The following is a 16,150-nucleotide window of genomic DNA, read 5'->3' as shown; positions in this document are numbered from 1 at the left end:
CCCTTTTAAAACCAGTTTGATGAGCCAGATAGATACATACTTTAGCCAAGGAACTTTATGTGAGTCTGCTACGTTCATTAGTTCCTTTACAAAATTCATTTAATTGATTAACTCAGGGGAGGTTCACAACCTTAACCAATAGACCAAAGGTTTTAGATTTGCTGAATCAGATATTCTTTTAAGCCAGGTATCAAAGAATAGAGGCACAATGGCTGTACTTACTGGAACTCGGACGAGAAATTTTATAAAATTATTTTCAGCGATAGTAATTTCAGCATGTCATTAAAACCTCACAGCTCAGCTCTGTAGAGGGCAGCTTTCTGGGCATTTGCTCTACATTTTTCCAGGTAAAAAACTTATTGAGTTGCGATCCCCATATCTGACAGCTTCAGTGCTTAATTTGTGAATGAAAACGTGTTGGTGCCCAAAGCTCTCCTGTGAAACACGGGGCTGCTGCAATTAAATATGCAAACACAGAACATCAAGGCAGCGTAATCCTAAAGCCTTCTGGGGCCTCTTTGATCCATCCACAGCGACTCGCTGTCTTTTCAGCTCACTCTTGCAGCCTCTGCTCTCTCCCTTTGAACGCTTTTTCGCATTTTCTCTTCCTCCGCCTTTCCCATATGTGTAAATGCCTGATGCAGAAAACTAAGCTCCGGCCCTCAAAAATAAGTACCGGAGCTCCGCACCGGAAACAACAAGCACAAATTAAGCACTGGACAGCTTTACCCCCAAGTAATCAAAGCTATAAACAAGCTCCAACACATTAGGCCCCACCCTCATTATGCACTTCCTGCATTGTCTTACTCTAAGTACCATAAACCTCTCAGCTAGCAAAACTTAACAAATGGATCAGTTTGATTTTGGACTCCCATTAGTGTCTTGGAGATGATTAACAAATCGTCAGCAAAAAGTAAAATTGGGACCTTTCAGCCATCTAAGGTCTGGGAATCGGTCAGGTAATCCAGTAAATAAGTAGCCAAATTATTAACATATAAAGAGAATAAAGTGAGCTCTAAAACACACTCTTGGTGGACGCCTTTGTTTATTGGGATGGGGTCAGTGAGTTCACCTTTGACACCCCAGCTCACTTGCACTTAATTATCTTCGTGTAAACGTGCAATAAGATTAACCAGTTCAGATGGAATCCCCATTTTTCCAAGAGCATTCCGCAGTTTGTCTCATGGGACAAGATCAAATGTTGCTCGTAGATCTATTGAAGCCACGTACAGATTTCGCTCATTAAGCAAAACAGTTTTACAATACAGAATGGCAAATCTAAATACCTGATCAACAGACCTGATCTTTGCGCAAAAGCCAGCTTGTAGGGGCAATAGCTGGAAGGATCGCCACAATCACCCTTCTTGTAGATTGAAATAAGGGGTTTCGCTGCCACCTGCAATAGCATTGGATAAAAGGTTGCCACAACTAGACCGGACTGTAGGCTGGGATTTAAATAGATCCCCCAGGAACTTGTTGGGACATGGCTTGAAGTGGTCAATACCACCTATGATGTCAGATAAACTAAAGGTAACAGATTGGCTTGCAGCTTTATTAAAAGCGACATTAGTGGGGGTATCCACGGGACATGAGCCTGAGGGCAAGCTAGCAGTACAAGCCTTAGCATACAAAGATGTAAAAGATACCTTAATGGTTTAACAATTAGAGTGGGTATGTTCCACTGCTCATCCGCCATCTCAGTCAAGGAATTAATGCAGGCTGAGGGCTCAAAGATGACATTGAAATACCCAGTAATAATGATTTTGTCATGCTTCTGATGATATTCTATGAGACCATCTAAGAGCTCTAAAACTGGGGAATCCATATTGGCAGGTGTCAGTCTTCTACAGACATTGAAAATGACCACTTTTAAAACTGAGAAAAACTTAAGGCAAACCCCCATTAGATCATGGACTCAATATTTAACAACGAGTGGGTACATGGGGCAGTAGATGTAACCAAAACCAATAACGCCACCAGAGGCACAAACAGATTTCCAGAGAGGTATAGCCTCTACATTTTGAGAAGTTAAACCATTGAGATACACCTTGTCCATGGCCCATGTTTCTTGGTATGCACATACATTAAATTCCCTTATGTAAGTACCCAACTCAGCATCACACAGTTTGGAATTTATACCAGCCACATTCCCTGGACTCACAGTAAAATCGTTTTTTAGAGTCCTACCCTCTTGATTCATTGCAGCCTTGGTCATACACTTTGCTTGAGTGTATCCTACTCGGTTCTCCACTTCAGCCCCCCTAAAACACTCAGAAGCCAGTCTCCCCACCCCTAGTGCCATCGTGTAGACAATGCTTGGTCTTGTTACCTGAAGACCCCACTGTCAATTGTACCTGATCCTGCATTACTGGTGGAACTGGTCACCCCTTCAATATCTCTAAAACACTCAGAAGGCACCCCCTCCCACCCCCAGCACCACCAGTATGGAAATGCTTCATTGTGTTACCTGAGAACCCACACTGTTGGTTGCACCTGATTCTGCATTGTTAGTCGAACTGCCAACCTTGCAACTTAGTCAGTCAATTGTATTGGCACTCGGACCCCACTGCTCCAGCATCTGTTAGAGTACCAGGAGGTTACAATGGGACCCATGGTGGTTGGATACTTCTGAGCCAGATGGAGAATGTAACCTAAGCCTAATGGTGGTGTGAAGGAACCCAGCCATGGGACCAAAGTATAACTCTAAACTGATAAGCCCATCAACCAATGCCTTGACCGTCATGGTCACAGATATATAATCAAACCATGTGCAGCCCAGCCAACAATGTTTGGCATGTACAATGTTGAATCCTATTGCTGATAGGCATTTGAGCTTGGTTCTAACCCACTGTATGACTCTATTGACTAGGGATTCTGCATCTTCATGTGCACCACGACCAAGTTTAGAGACCGGGGTCATATAGACTACCTTACCGGTTCCACTGGATGTCTCTATGGCTGAGAATGATTCTCCAGAGGTAGTAAAATATTGTTTAAATGACTTACTATGTTGGACCAATCCTCCCGAGACCAAAGACTGCCCATTCGGTCGTCTAACAGGGTGCCTCACCTGTGTTGGCTACATTGGAAACCCACTGATGCTGATGTCTATTTAAATATTATAATGGTAATGGTTTATATGTGGAGCACTCCCTGGTGGCAACGGCCCCAGGTTTGCCCTAGCTGCATGCGCAGAAACCAGGCTGGCCAGAGTGTGAGCTAAAGCCACATTGTGTGGCTGCAATATACGAATTGTGGCCATCAAAGACTTGCTTAGATCAAGGTGGTCAGCAATTAAGCTAGGATTCCCATTTGTAGCATTTCCCACTCCACAGCTACAATCAGAGTTTACATGAAGCTGGGATTTCACAAGACCATTGATTCGTAAAATAAGCTTCCCAACTAAAGATTTCAATTTTTGAGGTCACAACGTAAAGTGCTTACGCCACCACCCTCTGCAGGAGTTATACTGGTATTAGTGGCTGGGTGGTGATCTGGGTGGTAGCCTGCTCAACGCCCACGAGGATTAATTGGGGGCTGGGGCTGAGTTCATCCAATGGTGCAAACTTATTATGACAGGAATATTGGGGAGAATAGTGATCTTGGGGGAGCGGTACATTCAGAGTCAAAGATGGTCCGTCAGAATTCACAATTTCAACAGGAGCATTAAGACTGAGAATGGTCTCAGGAGTTACTCCCCCATTACAGTTACTGCCGCATTTCCATGCCCTTTTCCGTCTGTCCATGTTGTGCACTGCATTGTAGCCATTCGTGGTAACCAGGATTGACTCTCTGGGTTTTTACAATGGACTCAATCTCTTCAATGAGGAGATCTTTAGTTTCCAAAGTGCAATTGGCACAAGAGCTTTTCACATTTTTTTCAAATTGTATGATTTTTTATTGGATTCCAGCACCTTGTGTTTCCCCATTTTAAAAATATTACACCTCTAAACACTTACAAGACTTCATAATTAGAAAGGCTGATTACGGTTAGTGGACACAAAAGTAATGAAGGCCACAAGAAAATAATACATTTACAACAGTTATACAGTTAAACAAGTGGCAAATTGACTACATTACATTGGTAAAAGGGCTGGTTCTAGGTCCAGAGGCGCATAGTAGATCAAAGAGAGAGCCGTGCGCTGCCTCTTGCTGGTGCTGACCGGCGCAGGACAGGCCCCCACTTTGCTCTGGTGCATTCTGCGAAGAAGGAATAGTGGATGCACTTTATGGTGCTGCAGGAGTGTTGGCCTCCTCCTTCCACCTCGTTTCAGCTGCTGCACCTCCTAGTAACCTTCTAACACAAATGTGCTTTATGGTGCTGCGGGGGTGTTGGTCTCCTCCTCCTAGTGTCAGCCGCTTGAGCCCCCTGGCGCAAAAGATGATGGGGCTTGGAGTCCCTGACAAGAATGTCCCACAAGGCAGGAACAGTAAGTGCTCTTTATAGTACATTTGGGGTGTTGGCCTTCCCCTCGTATCAACTGCTGGTGCCTCCTGGCACAAAGGATGATGAGGTTTGGAGTATCTGCCAAGAGTGTCTGGCTCAGCGAGAACAGTGAATGCGCTTTTTAGCACTAATGGGGTGTTGGCCTCCTCCGCCCCCTCATGTCAGCTGCCCAGGCCTCCCTGAGCAAAAGATGATGAGCCTTGGAGTCCCTATTTTTATTGCTTTCAAGAAAACAATGCAGGTATGTTTTATACATCAGGCCTGATAGGAATAAAAAATAAAATTGCGATCTGACTACATACAGGACATTAATCCCAACTTTGCTAAAAATATCCCACCCACTTAGGCATCTTCATAACAAAAATGTGTATTGTGTGCAGCTCCACCTTGTAAAGTTATCTAATCGAGACGCTCAAGGAATAATCAGACTGGCAAAGTTACAGACAAACAAGATAACTAGAGATATTTCCTCAGCGTTCTTTAGGCAGCTGTAGTAAAGGAGATGCACTATACATTTACCCAACACTGCAGTACTTACTAATTAGCCAGTAAAAAGTACTCTACTTTGGTTTGCATTTTTAACAAGATGCTGGCCTCTTCTTGGATAAATATACAAAGCAGGACTCATTCTGGCACACTACTCATTTCACAGAGATAAAAGCTCAATAGGAAGCATTTAAAGATAGAAATAAAGCAGATGCTCAAGTTGACGGTCCACTTCTGTAAATTACTACTCATCCAAATTTCTTCTGCATGGTGAAGACAAAGCAAGTGTTTTTTCTCTGCATTTCAACATTGAAATGTTATTGGTAAACCTTGAAGGAGGTGTTTACATCTTTGCTTGGTTTAGTGCAATATCTCATGTATTGACTGTGATGAGGGAGTTCTTTCTTGTCAACTGCTGCTGAGACCAGGAGGGCTGGCCACAGGGCGGCCAACCTCAGCCGCGTGAGGCAGTGGTTGGATTAAAGTATAGCAATTAAGATTTATGTACGCTAAAAAATCCATGGAAATTCACTGAAAAAAACAAAGGTTACAGGGACGTTATAGTTAGGAAATAGGGCCTTAGGTCTCCTCTCACGCCCCACAGCAAAAAATAAGGTTGTGGGTGTCTCGGGTGGGCACCTAGACAGCCAAAATGTATTTAAAAAACACAAATAATAAGTGAGCAGCAGGAGCTGCTTATTTATTATTCACTGTCCTGGGTGGGAGATCCGCAAAATGCCCTTGGCATTTTAATATAACTTATTTTAATTCTTGTGGTTCCCTAGAAGAGGCAGAGGCAACACCAAACATTTTTGTAATGTTGAGGGGGGCTGCTGGGGGTGCAGCAGCACCCCAGCATTTTTTCTTTAAACTATAAGTCTCCAAAGGCCATGTATGGCGAGTAGTTGAGTACCTGCACACCGCAGGATGTAGTGCTTGGCCATGCGCAACAGGTGGGAGTTGGCTGCCTACAGGAAGATGGATGCAGCCAAACCCAAGCGGAAGGCCATGAGTGGGTGAGGTTGGCTTTACATATGCTAATAAAATATTGCTTTATATAAAAAAAAAACCTTCACAGAAAAACATTTGTATTTTTCTGTTTTTTTCTGTTTTCCCAGTTTGGAAAGCCAGTGGTCCCATGCAAAGACATGAGTTTTTTAATTTATTTTTTTTCTCCAAAGGGAGAAATGACTATAACTACACACCATTAAGACAGTGGGTGTTCTAATCCCCTTAACACCCTTGAAAAGGATTTATTCAAGACCTTGACTGGAGTAGATATCTAACCATTATCATGGCCGGTAAGGGTTGAAGAGGAGTTTGTGAATGGCCACAAACTCATGTTTGCTTGTGTTCATGTACTTTCAAGGTTATTCATGCCTTGAAATGTCCACTCTGCACCCCTTGCATGGCCTTTAGTCTGAAATAATATGACGTAGTCTTGGGATAATATTTCACAAGTGTAAAAGGTTTTACGTCTGCAATGTCACTTTTTGCATATTTTCGATTTCATAAATCCACCCATTATCACTAATAAATCTGCTTTCCTAAAGCAAGTAGATGTGTGAATCTGGCTGTAGGTGCCAAATACTATGCAAACTTTAAATCAATTAAGTGAATAGAAATTATGAGCCCAATTAAAGTAGACACTGAAAGACAGAATATGCTCTGTTTCCTACAAGAAAGCATCAAGTAAGTAGATTGAACACTTGCTGAAAATAAGTAGCATTCCAAAAGTATTATATTTTTCTCATATATAGTAAGTTGATCAATTCCTTAGCCCCTCGCATGAACCATTATGTGAAATGATTACAGTTTCTAAGTGGTTAAGTGACTCTATAATTCTAAATTTACACAATAATATTTTTATAGTCAGTCACTAACTTTGTAGTTGCTTGAAGCATGTTCAGCAGGAATCCAGAATCCTTAGGGAAAACTTGACCTAAAAACAGCATTGCACAAAACATAAATACAAACATAGTCTAGGCTTCCTCTCTCTTCTCGGTCCTCACAGTAGCTAAAATTCCAATGTTTTTTGGCAGTACAAGTTTTTATATATTAATATAATACCTCAGTCAAAAGCCTAGGAGGAGCAACAATATAAAGTACTGCCAAACTGATACTTTCGATAGTTGATTTAGGACTCCATTACATTTTCATCTGGCTTCCCCATTTCAGTCCAATCTCACTGAGGTATTCTTCCTCAAGACAGGTACTCTTATAAGCTTGTACAAAAGAAGAAACACTTGAATAGACTGGTTCATACTACAAGTTTTAGCTCTGTCATGATCCCATGATGCCTTCATCCGCCCTCATTACTTCCTGTTTTTTCATCTGTCTCCAACAATCAGATATTATGAGAATATAACCATTTTACTACTTATGTTCTGTATTACTGTAAATATTTATTTTGTGGCTTAGCAGTCAAACACTGTAGCATACCACGCTCACTCCCATAGCCTCTTATAATGCTGAGCAGGGATGTGGCAATTATGGTTGGGATACCGTGGTCTGGTTACTGCCCAGTGTAAGCAGCTGTCTGTTCCTTTTTTCTTTATGCCTTTTGTTACTTAGTCCAGCTATACCAGGCTGCAATGTGCTACATAATGGAGGTCTCTTTGAGGATCTCAATAAGAAGCAGGCAGGCATGATACAGAAACTGAAAGGTCTCTTTCATTTCCCACATTGGAGGTTTAGATGCTTGGCAACCTACATAAATAGCTAAATGGAAAACAAAAAGTGTAGATAGACGATGCAAAATGTAGAACCTCACTTGGTTTAAGAATCTGCACTAGAGGAAGACCCACTATATACTATAGCTAAAAGGGATTTACAGTTCATGATTGATGAAGCAGCGGCCAGGACTCTGTAAAGAGGTTTAGACTCCTGCTAAACAGCCCAAACTGAGAAATATGGAACAAGATTCTGGACCTTTTAGAAAAAGGGAAACAGCCTCAGTGACAACAACTAATGGGGATATTATGTCATATTAGAAATATTCTGGGATTTATTGTGCCTGAAGGTAATAATGAAAACATATTCAATGAATATCAGACCCTACTGATTGTTTAACTTTTCATTAAGCTTTCAGGTCCACAATAATGAAAGAATGGAAGGAGGTAGATTGTTTAGAATTTTCACATATGGTAACAAAAAATATATATTAGGTGGATTTTAAGATGATTTTCCTTCCACCTCAAAAATATACACCCTCTTGCAAATATGGAGAGGCGGTTATCAGTAATTTCTGAGGGTACTACACCAGAAGGTAGAATTGTTAGCACGTCTGACCTTACTAAGTAAACTTACAAGGGAGGCAAATAGGTAGATGAACCTTTTGACTTGCAATTAAGATGTTCTTACCATAGCTCCAGGACATAATCAATAATCAATGCACAATAATCAATAATCATTAGTAATCAATAACATCAATAATCAATGGAGTCAGTAATCTTCACACACCATGACCTTTCAGTCATAAAGAACCACACCGTTTAGTAAAAGTTTAGAATATATTTATTTCCCTATATTAACAATAGTAAGGTCATGTAAATTAATCTCAAAATCAAATGAAACAAATACCGACACAATACTGGCTGCCCAAAGCGGCAGAAGAAACATAATCTAATTAAAGCTTGAACTAAAACACATTGTAAGGTTATGATGCAAATCAATAGCAAAGTCAGCTGCGTCAATGTGATAACATACATGAAGTTTAGTAGAGAAATTCACCAAGCATCAGTCCCTCTTATCATGAGTCATTAGTGAGGATCCTTAACTAACATTATTAGCATCAGCATGTTGGGCTTCATGCAAAACCATTTAGTAACACAAATTTGAAAAAAACATCTATCAAAACATCGCAGTTGGTACCTAGAAAGAAAAAGCAAATATGCATAATAATCACAATTCGGATATACCTATCCTCAGGGTGGTTCAGCAAAGCAGAGTCAGTCTTTGTCCTCAGGACATCAGTCGATCAGCAAGGCATCAGGATTCAGCATCAAAGTTCAGAAAAACTCAAAGTCTTTAAGTATTAAAGTTAAGCACGTCTCTTGTCAAGACGCATAAGAAAATAATGACCTTTTGATCAGCAAGAAAATGAGCAATGACAGTGTCTTCTCTCTGAACAGTATTGTTAAGTCAAAGTTACCTAAACTCCCTATTGGTCAGTTAATCGTATGTTCACACTGTGTCCAATAAAACTAAAATCCCAAATCTATGAATTCTAATATTACTCTGTTCACATAATGTTGATCGGTTTGCCTTGCAATGTCCTCATCATCCGGCTTGTCAGGTAACAATATTGTTGCAGCTTCTTCTATAGTCAGTATCTTCATTGTTCTTGTCCTGGGAAAGTCAGATTCACACACATGACACATAAAATGTTGCATTAGCAAGAACATCATCTCATAGACGTCGGTTCTCATGAGAAGAAAGCTTCAGCTATGAGCACATAATGCAAAATGAAAAATCACAGTTTAACTCTCTAAGACAGCAATTTATTAAACGCTAAGAAATACAGCTTTTACTCGAGGCCTGGCAAGTAGGCCAATACACTCACTAAGTTAAGGCCTACAATTTATAGCTAAAGCAAAATTCATAACCCTTAATATGACATATTATTGCATTAGTCTAACATATATTAAACATTTCATAAGTATTAAGTCATTGATTAGTACACTTCGTTAACATTGGTGGCCATTCTTCGTAATAACATTTTCAAATGCCTGCATTATTTTTCTACGTTATTTTATCCTCTACATAAGCTTATTATTCAAAATACATAAACACTCATTAATTATTTTTATTAAAAATCCTGCACTAGCAGAATCAAGTTTAAAAAAGTTTCATATCACATGAATTTCTTTCAGTTCATTCTGGTACAAATAAAAGGTTATATAGCACAAACACTTTTAAAGAATATTTATATGATATGATGCAAGAAGGAAAAGGCTGCATTGCCTTAGCAGTCTCACTAGAGCTCACAACAATGTATGATAAATTATGGTCGGTAGCTTCAACTGCAGGAGCATCCATCGTTTCTACAAGACATTTGTGGCTAAACTCCCGGTAAGTGGAAGCACACCAAAAATAAAAAATTTTAATCTTCCTTTTTATCAAAAAAATTATTTGGTTTAGATCTCCATGATATGTTTAAAAATTCAGTGGAAGAGAAGACGTTGGGACCTCTTTGTTCATCCATTTGTTAATGCTCTCTTCTCTCAACATGTTCAAACTAACAATATCGGCGGCAACAATCAAAACAGCTCTTTTCTGGGAGGAGCCATGGTTCAGGGACCCCTAACAAACGAAAAACCACACCGGCCTGAAACTGCAAGGGCTCAATTTCCTTCAAAAATAAGGTTTTGAGGAATGCTGGTTACAATTCTTTAACAAACTGAACAGCATAAAGGGTGAATGGGTCAATCAAGTGGCTTTGGGAGGCTCCAAAATAGAGTTTGACAGTTTTTCTCCTGCACATTTTTGTCAAACTCCAATGCCAAGGTCTACAGAAAAGGCATGAGTCCTTTCAAGAGGATTTCAGTATCATCTAGGAAAGAATACAATTTGCACAATTCAGGGAAGGGGCATGGGAAAGGCCGTTATTTATTAATCTTTTTAGCCCTGAAATATTAGTTCAATGTAGACTATTATTAACAAATTTGTGCACACAGACCATTTTAGGAAGCTTCTCCACAAAGAAGTATCCCATTTGTCAGAAAGGGTGAGTTCATAGTATTAGTAGATCTCAGCAATGCATAATTCCACATTCAGTTCCATCAAAACGCAAGGAAATCTTTAAGATTTATGGTTAATAGAAAAACATTAATAATTTCATGTTCCACCTATTTAATCTTGCAGCATTCGAAAGAGTCTCCACAAAGGTACTTGCAGCAGTTATAGCATAAAGTATCTTCCATTTCCCTTACCTGGATGACTGGAAAATATTAGCCTCTTCTCTTTTGAAGGCCTCAAAGATACAACCAGAGAGTCCAAATTGCTTTTGGAGTAGGGGTTTTCCTGGCTAACGGAAAAAAATATCTTCAATCACACCTAGAACTAAAATTCATAGGGGCCCAGTTCCAAACAAATTAATTTTGCCCCTTCTAGTAGACAGAGCAAATGCAACTCAGATTCTACTGTCAGATGTCATGAAATCTCAAGAAGATTGCCAGGGCTTGGCTAAGAATCTAGGCCTTAACAGCACTCGACAGCAGTAGTCCAATCCCTTGGGCTCCCCTGCATCTCAAGCTTTTGGTTTGCAAACTTCTGTCTCCCTCGGTCAAAAAATAAGATTGCACATCTATGACTTCAATATCTCAGGAGATCAAAAAAACTGTTATGGAGAAGGGGTGGTACCTCTGAATCCCTTACCCCTGTAGTGATATCTTCTGATACCAGTCACCAGGGGAGGAGCAACTTCACAAAACTAATCAATTAAGGCTTGTTGGCTTCCAGAACATGCCAAACAATCCTCCAACTGGATGCGTCTGACAATGATCTTGAAGGCTGTTTTACAGTTTGTTCCCATAAACACAAACTGAGAAGTTCTGTAGCTCCGCTGAAAACTGACAGCCAGGTAGCACAAGCTTATATAAATCATCAAAAGGGTGTTCATTATCCACCCTTGGCAGATAGAGCTCAGGCAATATGTTCTTGGGCAGAAATTCATCTTCTCTCCCTATCAGCGGCTTACTTCCTAGGGAGTGAAAACATATGAGCCATCTCACTCAGTTGGAATTTTCCATCCTCAAATATGTTGAGACTTCATCCTTGAGCATCCCAGTTCATATGCCAGAAGTGGTCTTTGCTCAGTTATGAGCTGTTATCCTGCAGGAAGGATGCTCTTTTACTCCTGCTCTGCTGCCTGGCCTGGGAGGATGGGCAGTGGATGCCCTTTTTTATTCCTGACCTCAGGGTTTCTGTATACATTTCCCCCAATTCCACTCCATCCCAGGGTACAAAAGAATACTCGGGTGTAGAAGGTATCAGTAATTTTCATATCACCCTATTTGCCCAAACAACACGGTTTTCACCCACAAATGACAATAAAAGCTCTGATCTGGTTTACTTTGGATCTTCCTCCATTGTAAAGTCTGTCTCTCCTTAGATATTCTCTAAAAAAGTCCTTATGTGACTGCTTGGAAGCTGAAAGGAAAGGATCTAAAACATGGTTGTTCAGAAGCAGCAATAGTTGAGCTTCAATTGTCAAAGACAACTTCCACATCAGCTTGTCATTCAAGACTTTGGAAGCATTTTAATGACTGGTGTGTTCCCAAAGAGAACTTTTCAATTTTGTATGACCCTTTCTTTATTCTAGACTTCTTTAGAGAAGTTTTTTAAGGTTTATCCCCATCAACTCTAAATGCCCAATAGTGGGTGCCAGAGAGCCCAAAGCAAGATGGCTGCACCCTAATGTGGCCCTGCTGGGCGCAGCCAACAATCCATTTAATAGCCTTGCCCTGGGGACCCCATCCGCTTTGTATAAAACAAGAGGTGAAGTATGAAGCAAGGTGCAACCAGTGAAACTCTTTTTGGTGCGCCACGGCTGGTGAAATTACTGAAATTGGAATGGGCCTGCAATGCGAAGAGGAAATGGCGGCTCTGCATAATTGAAGACAGTGCACCTGACGTGAACAGATTACAGCTCCAGCAGCCACCGAAAGGAATCAGATATGCGCAGTATTGGGATGGATACCCACCTCCCCCCCTTGTTGGACTCTCCATACTGTGTCCGTGGGGCGATGCCCAGTGGTATCATTGGAGGATCACTGCAGCTGCGGGTCCTATAGTGGGAGCATTGTATGTGCTATGATCGAACACATCTCAGCCCTTCCTAAACATTATTTGCATGGATTGAGGAAAGTACACAGATGCTGATTGACTGGAGCTGATTGGGGCACATCTGAACTGTCGTGCTGTGCTTGAGAAGGATCCTGGGTGTGTGAACAGTGAGTACAGTGCTACTGGGATGGGGCAGTGGTGACAGGCATGCTGCAAAAGTGATGCAAGATACCATGTTTGACTATGGAGTGTCAGATGTGTGGCGAGAGCGGCATGTAGGATGGTAGGAGGGCATATTCTATCATTCAATGCATGGCTCGTGGTCGTGATTGGACTACTGACTGGTTACTGGTAAAGTGCAAGGATGGGTGGCAGAAATAAGACATCTCCCAAGGACTCTCTCAGACCACACGCTGATGTATATGACAGTACATGTCCCCACACATGTACCACAGCCCTTTAATTGTCTTCTTTCACATTCTGCCTTGCTAAATCAAGGGTTCAGGGGTACTGTACAGGAGGCTATAGAAGAATTCTTTCTTTTGAACAAGAGATCGGTCTCGAGTGCTGGAGTTCTTTGGGAGGCCTCTAAGGCTACTATAAGGAGGGGGGTGCATAGGAGCCCGAGCTGGTGTCCTGAAACCTCTTAGGGCCAGGATGCGAGCGTTGGAGGCCTCCTTAAAGGACCCTGAGAGTGATTAGGCTTCTGCTCCTTCTGCATAGATACTAGTGTGAATTGAAGAGCAGATGACAGAGTACAATGAGACTTCATAACAGGAGACACAGTACTTAACCAGGTGCCATATGGCTCGAGCATATGGGGAGGGAGGTCAGCCTTGTCGATCCTTGGCCAATAAACTCAGGTCTCCTGGGGCTGTGGCCCATGTAGTGCATTTAGTCAATTCAGAAGGGGAATCATGCTGTGACAATGATTCTATACTTCAGCAGTTTGGCTCCTTCTATGCTGAGCTATATGGGTGGAGAGAGATGGCAACAGAACGCGATATAGATCAATATTTGACTGACATTGTGCTGGCATGGCTATCAGTGGCCCAAAGGGAATTCCAAAGCCTGCCGTTTACTATAGAATAGATTAAAGATGCTATTCAAAAGCTTCTGAATGGCAAAGCCTCGGGTGTGCATGGCATAACAGGAGAATTTTATAAAGAGTATGTTGATATTCTTGCTCTGCATCTTCTTGATATGCTGACAGAGGCATATGCACAGGGGAAACTTTCGGCCTCCTTTGGGAAGCCCTCGTGATCACTGCACTTAAACCTGACAAATCTCCAGAGGGTTTCAACTCATATTGTGCACTATTCCTTATTAATTCAGACACTAAAATATTGGCTAAACTGATTGCTACACACTTGTTGCTGTTGATGCCTAACTTGGTTCTACCAGACCAATCTGGGTTTATACCATCTCACAGCACTACACCTAATCTGCGGATTATTTTTCCCTCACTGCACCACTTAGATTTAACACTTTAGGTAGTAGCGGTGCTCTTAGATGCCACTAAGGCCTTTGATTCCATAGCCTGGATGTATCTATTTGCTATTGGGTTTTTCTAAGGGCTTCCTCGCCTGGATTTGGCTGTTGTATATGACCCAGTCACTAAAATTCGAGTCAACAGAGTAACATCGGGCCCATTTCCTGTGTATAGGGGCACCTGTCAGAGCTGTCCCTTATTGCCACTTTTATTCGCCCTAGCTGTAGAACCCCTTGCTGACAGAAACATGTGGCAGCATACCTCCGGTTCAGGCTGAATCCCCTGGCCATATCGCTCTATGCTGATGACATGGTTTTGTATGTTAGAGAACCGGTGACCTCTTTAGATACTCTTGTATGGGAATATGTCAGGTTTGAGTGGTACTTGGGCTTGAGTATTAACTGGGAGAAGTCTGATGTGCTCCCGCTCTCAGAGAGCATGGAAGTGGTTCTTACTGAATTCCCACTGCAATGGTGCACCAATCCGGTGAAGTATCTAAGCTTTTGAGTGCATAGAGATCCGGTGCTGGTCATTCACTGTAATCATGGCAAAGCTGTTACTAATTTGGGGGATTAAGTGCAGTGCTGGTCACGACTACCATTACCTTATCCTTTGCAGACCGCCTGGCGGTAATGAAAATGGTTGTATTACCACAATTCCTCTACCTGTTAATAAACATTCTGATCCCTCTAACTTGGCACTTCTTTAAAAACCTGCAGGCATTACTATGGACATTAGCTTGGGGAGGCAAGCACCCGAGGATGGCATGGGCACAGCTCACACTCCCATTTGAAATGGGTGGGTTTAACACTACAGATTTCTACCTTTGTTATCTGAGTGCTCAAGCACAACATGCATACTATTGGCTGCATCCGGAGCAGTATACATTGCACCTTGCCCTAGAATGGGACGCTGCATACCGTGTATCTTTGCCTGCCCTGCTGTTCCACATTCGAGTAGAGGTGGCACGGAGTGCCATTAGTACACTTGATTGTACTTTGCCGGCATGACAGTCCATAGGGTACCGGACAGGTCATCGACTGCTGTATGCTCCAACAATGCCACTTACGCAGCACCTAAAACTATCAGTCACCCAAGAGTAGGGGGCAATAACCATGTTCAGAGATGCAGAGTTCAGAACATTCTGGGATTTATTTTCTGATGGTAGCTTTGTGAACTTTTCAGATCAATCACAGCGGAGTCGGGAGTCCCTGCTCATGCACTTTGCATTAGGGACTGCAAGCTGCTTTGAAAGAACATTATCTGACCTTCCCGCAAGTCCCCCCTTAGGTGCACTCCAAGTAGTGTTGACAAGAGACTCTTGTACCGGCTTGATTACTGCACTGTATAACATGGTGAAGAAGGAGACAAGGCGCACTACCTCAGGGCCCCTTGGAAAATGGAATGCTGTATTAGACCCCCAGCTGACAGAACTGGACTGGAGTTTGTGTTGTGAATTAATTAGTAGGCTTACAGGCCATGGCAACTTGCAGATTATTCACTTCAAATTCTTACAACAGATGTATTATATACCTACACAACTGGTAAGGTATGGGCTACAGCAAAATGATCATTGTCATAGATGCAGGGCAGCGGGTGCAGATTTTTTACACCTTGCATGGCGATGCCCTAAAATATATAACTACTGGGTCGCTGTTATTCAGACGTTCACTGCTGTTATAAATGAACCTGTTGCTTGTGATCCCTGTGTATGTCTATTGGGACAAGTCAAATTACTACAACCCTCGAACCATAAATTAGTGGTGGTGGCTTTGCTGCTGGCTAGCGTAGCAATATGCTGGGGGTGAAAGGGTCACCCGACTATTATGCAATGGTATAAGGATGTTGCGTACTGCAAGGATAAGCTAGAAACTTATGCAGAGGAGTTTTCTCAAACATCTCGTCCAAAAGACTATTGAGCACCTATGAGCCTGTAT

General features: G+C 41.9%; 1 protein-coding gene across 1 annotated transcript in view; it reads left to right on the top strand.

Moving 5' to 3' along the window:
- The window catches only part of LAMA4 (laminin subunit alpha 4), a 557,086-nt gene that overhangs the window by 218,809 nt on the left and 322,127 nt on the right, over positions 1 to 16,150 (top strand). The gene's annotated exons all lie outside the window — the stretch shown is intronic.

Source organism: Pleurodeles waltl, chromosome 5 (genome assembly GCF_031143425.1).
Source record: "Pleurodeles waltl isolate 20211129_DDA chromosome 5, aPleWal1.hap1.20221129, whole genome shotgun sequence".
NCBI lineage: Eukaryota > Metazoa > Chordata > Amphibia > Caudata > Salamandridae > Pleurodeles > Pleurodeles waltl.
Note: the sequence above shows the minus strand (reverse complement) of the source record. Positions and strands in the feature narration are given on the sequence as shown.